General features: G+C 44.2%; 1 long non-coding RNA gene across 1 annotated transcript; it reads left to right on the forward strand.

The window, feature by feature from the left end:
- The first annotated feature begins 11,775 nt into the window (after positions 1-11,775).
- On the forward strand, positions 11,776-13,647 carry LOC148640519 (uncharacterized). The gene is made up of 2 exons (XR_015930378.1): positions 11,776-11,965; positions 13,216-13,647. It is a non-coding gene; the product is annotated as an uncharacterized LOC148640519 (long non-coding RNA).
- Positions 13,648-13,729: the final 82 nt, after the last annotated feature.

Raw genomic sequence — 13,729 nt, forward strand, 5'->3', positions numbered from 1 at the left:
TCAGTATTAATGGAGTGAAGATCAGTTCAATCAGTATTAATGGAGTGATGATCAGTTCAGTCAGTATTAATGGAGTGAGGAGGAGATCAGTCAGTATTAATGGAGAAAGGGCGTTTGGTCATCTTCACCCAGGGAGTTTCACAGAGCTGTGTCCAGCACCAGTGTGGGACTCGTCTGTCCAGCCAGGTTCAGATGAAAGACAGGGCTCAGCCCCCTGCACAGAGCTGGAGTGGAGCTCTACAGCCTGGGCAGTGTTTCAGGTCACAGGGGGACATGGACACTCTCCTCACACACAGGGGACCAGCAGGGTCCAGCCTCCTCCCACACAGGATTCAGGTTACCAGACTGAAAGGACTGTTGAGATATTACTAATGTTCATAACCAGCCTTGTGGAACACAGAACCTAAACTGCATCTTTCAGTTGAATTGTTGCCTTTTCTTCTGTGCTGAATAGTGACCTGTAGTCCCAGCGTGCACTGAGGCTCCAGCTGACATACTGACTGACCTGCTGTCTGGTCAGTGCAGGACCTGTGAACAGCTGGTCAGAGAAAAACTATAGAAACAAATGAGAAGTGAATAATGACACACAAGTCTGGATAGTGGCACTGATCATTCTGGAGTTTATTTTCATCAATCAGCTCACACAGCAGTAGAGGTTGTTGCTCTCAGACTCTGTTCTGTCTCAGGGGCTCCTGTGTCTCTGTGGCTGATGGGCTCTTTCCCTGCTGATGAGAATCGGCCCCCCAGCCCCCAGGCCCGACAGTCTTGAGCCAGAGATCACAGGGTGTAAAGGGGTAGAAGACACAGGTCCAGGCCAGACTGGCCCAGGAGAAACCCAGTCAGTGAAGCAGTGGGAAGTCAGAATGAACACAGTGACACTGAGAGGCAGCCCTGCTGATGGGAATGGGGAGTATGAGCTGAAGCAGGCAGGGACACAGGGCAGTTTAGTTTAAAGCTCCACAGGCATCATTGTCAGCAAACAGCCACACAGGGAGTGTTCAGGAACAGCCAGAGAGGCAGAATGAGGGTCTCAGGAGCAGCACTGGTGCTGCTGGATACTAACAGGACAGCTGCCCTGGGGACGAGTGGAGAAGCAGCAGGGAGGTCAACAGCTCCTCCTCCCTCTAGAGACCCAGCCAGCGGCTCTTCCCTGGGGAGGCTGAGCCCCCTCTGCTTGGCCAGGAGAAGCCTCTGGGACGCCCTCTGCTGGGCTGACAGCTCTGGCCTCTGCAGACATTCCTTCCTCTCCTTCTCCAGGGGCGCTGGGCAGGACCCCACTGGGCCTCTGGGGCACCACTGTCCACCCTCCTCTCCCACACCGCTTCTAGACACTGGGCTCTGAGCTCCCCACTGCACTGGAGACCCTGGGCTCCCAGCAGACTCCTTCCTCTCCCCCTGCTGACCCTGACCTGGGACAGGCCAGCCCCTCCACAGCCCTGAGCTCAGGGTCCTGCAGGCTGGAGCCAGTCCTGTCCAGAGCACCAGCAGCTGCCACACCAGCTTGGCTACTGGTGCAGAGAGACCCCCACACCAGTCCCACCAGCAGCAGGGTGACTGGGCCACAGCCCCACACTCACCTGCAGGGCTCCTGTCTCCTCCCTCTCAGACAGGCTGGGCTCCAGCACACTGCTGGCTCTCTGCTTCAGGCCCGACTCCCTCTCCTGAGCCCCTGTGGGTCAGCTGTCCAGTCACAGGGCTCCAGGCTGCAGCACCACACATGACCACTAGAGGCACTGTCCCACTGCACCACCACACAGGGTGGATCCTGGCTCTGGAAAAGGACACGAGTATAATTCTAAATCATAACTTATTACAACTCGCTATACGATCGTTTTAAAATGGGATATTTCGATATCGGCAGTTACTCTGGATATTAAATTAACTACATTTACTACATCTTTAAATATAATAACAATAAACTTTATTCTATATAGCGCCTTTAAAGGTGGCTTCTCAAAGCACTTTACAGGATGACAATAATAAATAAGAAGACTACAACAATAACTAATAATTCACAAAGTAAGACACAATTACAACAATAACAATAGAGGAGACTGTGGAAGGTGGTATTAAGAAGAGCAGAGGGGTGAAGAATGGAACCAGTTCAGTAAAGGCTTTTCTGAAGAGGGTTTTGAGTCTGGATTTGAAGGAGTTTAGAGAAGGTGACTCTCTGATATCCTTGGGCAAAGAGTTCCAGAGCTTGGGGGCATAGCAGGAGAAGGCCCTGTCGCCCATACAATGTAGACGGGCTTGGGGGACAGTAAGGAGGGCAGAATTTGAAGAGCGGAGGTTGCGAGGTGGGGAGTAGGGCGATAATAGTTCAGACAGGTATTGAGGTGCCAAGCCTTGTAAAGCCTTGTAGGTGAGCATGAGGATTTTAAAGTCTACGCGGAATTTGACCGGAAGCCACTGCAAGGACTCCAGGATAGGAGTAATGTGAACACTTGCACTAGACCTGGTCAGGATTCTGGCTGCTGAATTTTGGACATACTGCAGTTTGTTCAGAGTCTATTTAGATACCCCAGCGAGTAGAGCATTGCAGTAGTCAATTCGAGAGAATACAAATATGTTGATCAGCTTTTCAGCCACAGTTAATGATAGCATAGGGCGTAGTCTTGCGATATTTTAAAGGTGAAAAAAAGATGTTTTGACAGTATGCTGTACATGTGGGTCGAATGTTAAGCCAGAATCGAATATAACCCCAAGGTTTCTCAATTTTGATTGAAGCTAGTACAGAGCCATCTACAGACAGGGTTACAGGACTGGCTTCACGAAGTTGATGGGGGGTGCCAATAAGCATGACTTCAGTCTTAGCACAGTTAAGATGAAGGAAGTTGAGTCATCCAAATGTTTGTCAGAGATGCAATTAGATAGAACAGAGACAGCCACATCAGGGTCAGGTTTGGTATGGATGTATATTTGAGTATCGTCAGCATAAAAATGAAAGCTGAGGCCATGTGATCTTAAAAGCTGACCAAGTGGGAACATGTAAATGCTGAAGAGCAAGGGGCCCAGTATTGAGCCCTGGGGGACACCAGACTTGACAAGACCAATTTCAGACCTGTACCCATTGAGAGAGACAAAGTGACAGCGATCAGTGAGGTAAGACTTAAACCATTTGAGGGCAGTGTCAGAGACTCCAAACACAGTCTCGAAACGAGAAAGTAAGATGTTGTGGTCAACAGTGTCAAAGGCAGCACTGAGATCAAGAAGGATGAGTATGGAAAGAGAACCAGAATCAGAAGCTATTAGGAGATCGTTGGTGACTTTGACCAGGGCGGTTTCTGTGTTGTGAAGTTGACGGAAGCCAGATTGGAGGGGTTCGAAAAGGTTGTTTGTCATGAGGTGGTTATGTAACTGAAGTGTGACAGCACGTTCTAGAATTTTAGACAGAAAGGGTAAGTTGGAGATGGGGCGGAAGTTGTTAAGATTGTCGAGAGCCATGTTGGGCTTCTTTGGCACGGGGGTAATGGCTGCAGTCTTGAAGACCGTTGGTACGATGCCGGTGCTCAAGGATTCATGTATTATATTGAGGACAATGGGACAGAGAGAAGAGAAACAGGACTGGAATAAAGGTGGGAATGGGATCTAAAATAGATGTGGTGGGTTTCATGCGCGTAACTAGTTTGCTTAGGGATGCTGAGTCAAGAAGAGAGAAGCTGGATGAGGAGGGAGGAGGTGTGGAAATGATATCCGCAGTGGAGAGAATGTGATGCCGGATGTTGTCAATCTTAGAACTAAAGAAATCTAAGAATGTGTTGCAAAGTTGCGATGAGGCAGGTCATGTGGTGGGGCAGTTTGGCTTGAGCAGTCTGTTGATGGTGGAGAAAAGATGTCTGGGGTTGTTTTGGTGATTTTCAATGATGTGAGAGAAGTAGGTGGATCTAGCAGACTCTATAGTAACCTTATAATCAGATAAGTAATCTCTCCAGGCCTTATAATGTACATTTGGGCCGGAAAGACGCCACCTACGCTCAAGTTTGCGAGAGGCTGCCTTCATGAAACGCAGATGGTCATTGTACCAGGGGGCAGGGCGAGAGAAGGAGATGGTTCGAGTTTTTAAAGGAGCAAAGGTGTCGAGGATAGATAAAAGAGCATTGTCAAGTACCTGTATTTTGTCCTCTAGATCAGTGGTTCTCAAACTGTGGTACGCGTACCGGCAGTGGTATGTGGAGTGCCGCCAAGTGACCCTGGAACTGTGTCGTGTGCGCTGAAAAAATCGGGACGGGTTTTCATATTTTGTATTTTAATACGTGTCGAATACGCAGCCTACGTACTACGATACAGTGCGCGCTAATACTTCAGTGGACACAAGAGATACTCTGTAATTCTATACCACTCTATAGGAATGCGTGCTACATGCAAGTGACCAATTGCATTTAAAAAAAGCTACTGTATCTCCAGGAAAGGAGAATGTGCGTGATTTTGGAACAATGCTAACGTTGTAAACACAGGAATGCATAGAAGTACGTGCTACGAACGCAGGTAATCTTGTGAGCACACGAAAGCGTGATAACAGAAAAATATTTAAGAACTGTTCTAATTTGAGAAAAATACAGCGAACGTCTCTGTGTTTCGCTCCCATGCGCATGAAATAAAAACTTTAAATAAATATGGAAATAAAAACGGAAACGCGGAAAAATGCAAGCTTGCGGATTGCTAAAGCAGGTAAGCTACACTATTTTTGAAGAACCTTATTTACCGTTGGCAAAAGCGCTGACACGTATTATGTGTAGAGAAAAAGCTGCTAAACAGCTCGACCTGCTGCCCCCCTGAAAGACACAGTCATTCATAGAATTATTGAAATGAAGGATTATATCAAAAGTACGCTGACAGAGTGCGTTAAGATGAGCAGATCTTTTTCACTGCAATTAGATGAGTCTGTAGTCGATTTGGCCAATTTGCTCGTTTACGTTAGATACGAGTTTGAGGGCATGTCCCATGAAGACTTTCTGTTCTGTAAACCGCTACCAACAGGAACTACAGGAGAGCACATATTTCAGCTTCTAAATGAATTTATCGAAGAGAATGGCCTCGACTGGATAAAATGCGTCAGAGTTTGTACAGACGGTGCTAGAGCAATGACAAGCCGACATAACGGTGTAGTTGCACGAATTAGAGAGGTTGCTCCAGAAATTAATGTACGCATTACAACATCCACCGCGAGACCTTTGCCGTCAAGAAAATGCCTGACGATTTAATATCTGTTAGACTCCGTTGTGAATTGTATCAAGGCTCGATAAATTAATTCACATCTGCTTTGCTCAATTAAACAGGCTCACCCCTCTCACTGAAATTGTGCTTTTTTATCAGTTGTTGTTAATGTTTTTTTTTCTGTAAAACACTTTGAGAAACCACCTTTAAAGGCGCTATATCAAATAAAGTTTATTATTATAATATTTATTATACAGTATGTATGTGTGAGTGTGTGTGCACAGGCGCTCATGTTGGTCATTGAGAATTTCTTGGGTTCCTATGAGATGATGACTTGTAGGTGGTACTTGGATGCTTTGGTTCGATTAGGGGTGGTACTTGGCCCAAAAAGTTTGAGAACCACTGCATTAGAGGGACAGATTAACAAGGGTTCTGTTGAACCATCTGTACTATCTGACCATAAAGCAATTTATCTTTCTGTTAACTTGAGTAACAATGACGATTCTAAAGTCCCTAAGACTTATTGGAAACTCAATAATAGGATTTTGGAAAATGACAGCTTTAAAATGGAAATTAAGGAAATTATACAAACATATTGGAGGCGAGCTCAATTAACAAATTCATATAGCCAAAACTGGGAATTTATGAAGTATAAGATCAGATTAATTGCTATAAAAAGAAGTAAAGAAGCTGCACACTCTAATAAAATAAAGGAAGAGGAAGTTATTAAGGCAATTTGTGATCTTACTGATGACACCAATACTGATCAAACAGATGCTTGTAAATTAATTGGACTGCAAGCTGAACTGGACGAACTATACATGGAAAAAGCAAAAGGAGCTTTTGTTAGATCCAGGAGACGATGGTTGGAGGAAGGCGAAAAAAATTCAAAATACTTCTATAATTTGGAAAAAAAGAATTATACATCTCTTAGTAAACTTAACATAGATGGCTGTGAAACTCAAAATCCTGTAGAACTTTCAAGATATGTATCAGATTTCTATGGTAAGTTATATACTAGTAAGGCATGTTCCACAGATAAAATGTGTGATTTTCTGAACTCATTAAAAGAAGACTTTAAAACTATAGATGAAGGGTTTAAAGCCATCTGTGATAAAGAGATATCCATCTTTGAAATTAAAAAAGTTATTAATAAGCTCAAGGTTAACAAATCTCCTGGTAATGATGGCCTTACCACTGAATTTTATAAAACCTTTCGAGATGATTTGGCTGAATTTCTTCTTCTGGCATTTAAGGAATCGATTCACAAGGGAGTTTTACCAACCTTGATGACTCAGGGCTTAATAACCATAATTCCAAAACCAGATAAAGATCATTTGTTGATAGATAATTGGCGGCCTATCACTTTGATTAATAATGATGGAAAGATTCTTGCTTCTGTTTTTGCAGAGAGACTGAAAACAGGCCTTGACTCAATAATTGATGAGTCACAATCAGGTTTCATGAAAGGCAGACATATATGTAATAATATTCGTTTGGTGTTGGGCCTTGTAGACTATGGTGAACTTATTAGTCAGGATAGCTTTATTCTATTTGTAGACTTTTATAAGGCTTTTGACACAATTGAACATTCTTTTATTTTTGAAACTCTCAATTTTTTTGGCTTTGGTGAGTATTTTCAAAAGGTAATTAGAACTTTGTACAATCAAGGTAACAGCTCTGTTAAATTGGCTCATGGAACCTCTCATAGATTTAGAATTGGTAGGGGAATTGGACAAGGATGTCCCATAAGCCCATTCTTATTCCTGCTGGTCACACAAGGAGCTGAATCGGTCCTGCAGGACTGTTTTGAATGCACTGACTGGAATGTGTTTAAAGAGGCAGCCACACAGGGATCATACACCGACATACAGGAATATGCATCGTCAGTCACTAGCTACATCAGGAAATGTGCTGACGATGTCACACTCACAAAAGAAATAAGAACCTTTCCTAACCAGAAACCATGGATGAACAGTGAGGTTCGCACCCTAATCAAAGCAAGGGATGCAGCATTCAAATCGGGCAATAAATCAGAATTAAGGTCAGCCAGGATCAATCTTAACAATGGTATTAAACATGCAAAAAACACGCTCAAACAGGAATGAGAGGAACACTTCACCACTAATGACCCAAGGCGCATGTGGCCAGGTATACAGGCCCTCACAGACTACAAGAGGAAGAACATCTGTGCACCTGCCCATGATGCCTCCCTGCCTAACGAGCTCAACACCTTCTATGCTCCGTTTGAAGCCAACAACACAGAACCAGTCATCAGGACTGCCCCCTCCGCAGCTGACCAGCTGCTCTCACTGTCTGCAGACGAGGTGAGGAGATCTCTGCTAAAAGTGAACACACACAAGGCTGCAGGACCCGACGGCATACCCAGTCGCGTCCTCAGAGCCTGCACCAATCAACTGGCGGGTGTATTCACAGACATTTTCAACAAGTCTCTGGCCCAAGCCGTAGTCCCCACCTGCTTCAACACAACCACCATCATCCCAGTACCGAAGAAAACCCCAGTGACATGTCTTAATGACTACCGCCCGGTGGCACTAACACCTGTCATCATGAAGTGCTTCAAGAGGCTGGTCATGAAGCACATTAAGGACACCATCTCAAACACAGTGGACCCGTACCAGTTTGCCTACCGGTCCAACAGATCCACAGATGACGCAATCTCCATTGCCACACACACGGCCCTATCCCATCTGGACAAAAAGAACACATACGCAAGACTACTATTCATCGACTTCAGCTCAGCTTTTAACACTATCATCCCAGAGAAACTAGTCAAGAAACTCAGTGCACTGGGTCTCAACACCACCTTCTGCAACTGGACTCGGGACTTTCTGACAGGCAGACCTCAGGCTGTCAGGCTTGGAAACCACACCTCTGGCACACTAACTCTGAACACTGGGGTCCCCCAGGGGTGTGTGCTAAGTCCATTGCTCGACTCCCTCTACACCCACGACTGTAAGGCCAAACACAACACCAACTCCATCATCAAGTTTGCCGATGACACCACAGTTGTAGGTCTGATCACAGACAATGATGAGAGGGCCTACAGGGAGGAGGTCAATCTCCTTACAACATGGTGTGATGACAACAACCTCACCCTCAACGTCAGCAAAACCAAGGAGCTGATCACTGATTTCAGGAAACTGCAAACTGGACATGCCCCTATCCACATCAACAGCACTGAGGTGGAAAGGGTCAGTAACTAAATTCCTTGGTGTCCATATCACCGAGGACCTCACATGGTCTCTTAACACCACCTGTCTGATCAAGAAAGCTCAACAGCGCCTGTACTTCCTAAGACGGTTGAAGAAGGCTAAGATATGTCCCCAGATCCTCACTAACTTTTACAGATGCACTACAGAAAGCACACTGACAGGCTGCATCACAGTGTGGTGTGGCAACTGCAATGCTGCTGACCGCAAAGCCCTACAGCGGGTGGTGAAAACTGCCCAGTCCATCACTGGGGTTACCCTCCCATCTATCCAGGACATTGATGACAGACGGTGCTTGAGGAAAGCTCTAAGCATCATCAAAGACCCCACACACCCCAGCTACAGACTTTATGATCTGCTACCATCTGGAAAACGGTACCGGAGCATTCGGGCCCGGACTACCAGACTCAGAGACAGTTTTTACCCCCGCACTATCAAACTGTTAAACTCCCAGGCTCTCTCACTCTCACCTATGATCTGAACCTCACAGTGCCTTCTTCCTTTCTTTCTTACCAAAAACCCAAGCACACATTGAAAATCTACCTCTACCACACATGTCAAAGGCTCACTCCCCGTCATTTCTATCCCTTTATTTCATTCTGTTGATGCATATTTTTGCACATAACCTGTTACCTTTTTGTTGTTTTGCACATCGTCTATTGTTGTTTTTTGCACACTGCCTGTTGTCTCTGTCTTTCTTTTGCTACACAATTGTATTGTTGTTGTTATTTGTTTCTCTCTTTGTACTACTTATGTCCGAGAGCTAGCTAAATAGCATTTCATTATACCATATACCCTGTATATGAGTGTAATGACAATAAACTTGAAACTTGAAACAAGTTATGGCTATTCATATAAAAAAGATGTGTTTCAGGGTATTCAAATACAGGATAGAGAGATTAAGTGTTCCCAATTAGCTGATGACACAACGCTATTTTTAAGAAACCATGCAGAGATTGAGAAGGCAATTAAGTGTATAAATGTTTTTCCTCTGTTTCTGGTCTTTCTCTTAATTTAAAAAAATGTGAACTGATGGCTCTTGGGAACTGTGATGTTTCATCTATATGTAATATTCCTGTAAAAGATGTAGTTAAATATCTAGGTATTAAGATTTCCAAAAATCCCAAAATTAGAAATGATCGAAACTTTTCTCCAATTATGCATTCATTTGAAAAAAAAACTTGACTTATGGTTGTTAAGAGACCTTTCTTGAAATGGTCGAATACTTTTGTCTAAATCTGAGGGTTTATCTAGATTAGTTTATGCTTCACTGGTTCTGGTTGTACCACCTGCAACTATTAGGAAAATTGACTCCAAACTTTTCAAATTTATCTGGAGGAATAAACCCCATTATCTTAAAAGAGAAATTATTTGTCGTCCACAGGCAGAAGGGTGCTTAAATGCTTTAGACTTTAGGACATCTAATGCTATTTTTAAGATTAAATGGATACAAAACTATTTAAAAAATAAGCAAAGTATATGGCATATAATCCCCAATCTGATATTTCAAGAAGTAGGGGTCTAGAGTTTTTACTAAAGTGTAACTTTGACATTGGAAAAATCCCCTTGAAACTTGCCAGTTTTCATAAACAAGTACTTCTGATGTGGTCACTTATGTATAAACATAACTTTTCCCCACATAGATTTACTATCTGGAACAACAAATAGATAAAAATTAGAAATAAAACCTTATTTTTCTAAAACTGGGTCAAGAATGATATAATTTGGATTAAACAATTAATCAAGGCTGATGGTAAAATATATAGTTACACCGAGTTTGTTAATAGATACAATATTTCTATTACTTTGGATCAGTATTTTACTGTAATTAATGCGATTTCTGGGGAAATATTAACTCTTTTAAGGAGTTGTAATAGTAGTCCTTTAGAAACATTGGAAGAATTTACAGCTCATATTGGACTAAAACGAAAGGATATTGTGAGTTGTGGATGTAATAACCAATTTTTGAGATCCCTGTTAAAAAAATGATAATTTACTTGCGATTACAATATATTGGAATTCCGCATTTGGAAAGCGCATTGATTGGAGAAAAATTTGGATGATGCCCAATAAATATTGTATAACCAATAAAATTAAGGAGGTTTCATACAAAATAATTCATGGAATTTACCCAGTTAAAACTCTTGTTACCCAACGATTTAAAATTAATATAGATGACAAATGTGTCTTTTGTGACAATAGCCCTGAAACTATTCAGCATTTGTTTTGGTTATGTCCCAGGGTAAAAATGTTCTGGACTAAATTGCAGAATTATATTAAAAAAGAGACCAATATTGATATTTGTTTTGTTGAAAAAGATATTATGTTAAGTTTCAGCCCTAGTGAAAACAATATAAAAATTTCGTTTGTAATAAATTTAATTATTATACTGGCACGTTATCACATACATAAAATGAAGTGGTCTGGGAGGTACCCTGTTTTTGAGTATTTTAGAATGGAAGTAAAGGGGTATTTGCAGACTATTTCGAAATGCAAAAATATGAAAACGGTGCAGACATTATTATTTAATTTGTTTAATCTTTTTTCATGACTTGAATTTTATGTAGTAGTATGTACCCCTGACGATATTTTTGTTTTGATTGTTATATTTACTCTTGTTTGTATTGTAATTTTTGTTAATTTTTTAAATAAAAAATTTAAAAAAACAACAAAAAAAAACATTTACAATTCCCGCCCCTCTCAAGAAACTCTGAGTTTATTGGGCAACTGGACCGAGTCTCGTCTATAATTGGGAAATGTTACTGCCAATCAGCAAAAACTCCCACTGACCAATCGCGACATCGCTAGGCTCAATCCAGGGATCTGATTACAGTAGTTGTGGATCTTCTTATTCATAAACAGAGAGTACAGACCCCAGTCACATGACCCGGGTGTTTAATACACACCAGACCCTCACTACTCACTGTAAACCAGCCCTCCATAGACTCGTGTATCACCACCGCCGCCGGCAGACAGTTATCGGAATCGACACCCCCTGCTGTAGCCCGATCAATAGGCTTCATTTTATTGTTATTTTATTTCGAATTCACTGACACTGCGGGCTTTCTTACGTTTTCACTTTAATATCCAAAAACATTCGAAGTCCACATATTCAAACGTAAATTGTATTTTTGAAGGACGAGTCACAATAATGACAGTTAATAACATGCTTTATAATAGAATTGTAATAGAATTTATAATAGAATTAAACAAACAATTTAAGACCGTTTAAAAGAAATGTCCATATTTAAAGATGTAGTAAATGTGGTTAATTTAATATCCAGAGTAACCGCCGATATCGAAATATCCCATTTTAAAACGATCGTATAGCGAGTTGCAATAAGTTATGATTTAGAATTATACTGGTCATGTGTCCTTTTCCAGAGCCAAGATCTACCCTGTGTGGTGGTGCAGTGGGACAGTGCCTCTAGTGGTCATGTGCAATACTGCAGCCTGGAGCCCTGTGACTGGACAGCTGACCCACAGGGGCTCAGGAGAGGGAGTCGGGCCTGAAGCAGAGAGCCAGCAGTGTGCTGGAGCCCAGCCTGTCTGAGAGGGAGGAGACAGGAGCCCTGCAGGTGAGTGTGGGGCTGTGGCCCAGTCACCCTGCTGCTGGTGGGACTGGTGTGGGGGTCTTTCTGCACCAGGAGCCCAGCTGGTGTGGCAGCTGCTGGTGCTCTGGACAGGACTGGCTCCAGCCTGCAGGACCCTGAGCTCAGGGCTGTGGAGGGGCTGGCCTGTCCCAGGTCAGGGTCAGCAGGGGGAGAGGAAGGAGTCTGCTGGGAGCCCAGGGTCTCCAGTGCAGTGGGGAGCTCAGAGCCCAGTGTCTAGAAGTGGTGTGGGAGTATCTCTGTGTCCCAGAGAGGAGGGTGGACAGTGGTGCCCCAGAGGCCCAGTGGGGTCCTGCCCAGCGCCCCTGGAGAAGGAGAGGAAGGACTGTCTGCAGAGGCCAGAGCTGTCAGCCCAGCAGAGGGCATCCCAGAGGCTTCTCCTGGCTAAGCAGAGGGGGCTCAGCCTCCCCAGGGAAGAGCCGCTGGCTTGGTCTCTAGAGGGAGGAGGAGCTGTTGACCTCCCTGCTGCTTCTCCACTCGTCCCCAGGACAGCTGTCCTGTTAGTATCCAGCAGCACCAGTGCTGCTCCTGAGCCCCTCATTCTGCCTCTCTGGCTGTTCCTGAACACTCCCTGTGTGGCTGTTTGCTGACAATGATGCCTGTGGAGCTTTAAACTAAACTGCCCTGTGTCCCTGCCTGCTTCAGCTCATACTCCCCATTCCCATCAGCAGGGCTGCCTCTCAGTGTCACTGTGTTCATTCTGACTTCCCACTGCTTCACTGACTGGGTTTCTCCTGGGCCAGTCTGGCCTGGACCTGTGTCTTCTATCCCTTTACACCCTGTGATCTCTGGCTCAAGACTGTCAGGCCTGGGGGCTGGGGGGCCGATTCTCATCAGCAGGGAAAGAGCCCATCAGCCCCAGAGACACAGGAGCCCCTGAGACAGAACAGAGTCTGAGAGCAACAACCTCTACTGCTGTGTGAACTGAGTGATGAAAATAAACTCCAGAATGATCAGTGCCACTATCCAGACTTGTGTGTCATTATTCACTTCTCATTTGTTTCTATAGTTTTTCTCTGACCAGCTGTCCACAGCTCCTGCACTGACCAGACAGCAGGTCAGTCAGTATGTCAGCTGGAGCCTCAGTGCACGCTGGGACTCCAGGTCACTATTCAGTACAGAAGAAAAGGCAACAATTCAACTGAAAGATGCAGTTTAGGTTCTGTGTTCCACAAGGCTGGTTATGAACATTAGTAATATCTCAACTCTCCTTTCAGTCTGGTAACCTGAATCCTGTGTGTGAGGAGGCTGGACCCTGCTGGTCCCCTGTGTGTGAGGAGAGTGTCCATGTCCCCCTGTGACCTGAAACACTGCCCAGGCTGTAGAGCTCCACTCCGGCTCTGTGCAAGGGGCTGAGTCCTGTCTTTCATCTGAACCTGGCTGGACAGACGCGTCCCACACTGGTGCTGGACACAGCTCTGTGAAACTCCCTGGGTGAAGACGACCAAGCTCCCTTTCTCCATTAATACTGACTGAACTGATCCTCACTCCATTAACACTGACTGAACTGATCCTCGCTCCATTAATAGTGACTGAACTGATCCTCACTCCATTAACACTGACTGAACTGATCCTCACTCCATTAATACTGACTGAACTGATCCTCACTCCATTAACACTGACTGAACTGATTCTCACTCCATTAATACTGACAGTCCAGAGGAGACAATAGACACACAGAGGCCCACTGGACACAGCAAGACACAGCCCAGACATCTTCACACAGGCTGG

This window comes from Lepisosteus platostomus, chromosome 25 (assembly GCF_059453375.1).
Source record: "Lepisosteus platostomus isolate fLepPlt1 chromosome 25, fLepPlt1.hap1, whole genome shotgun sequence".
In the NCBI taxonomy this organism is placed as follows: domain Eukaryota; kingdom Metazoa; phylum Chordata; class Actinopteri; order Semionotiformes; family Lepisosteidae; genus Lepisosteus; species Lepisosteus platostomus.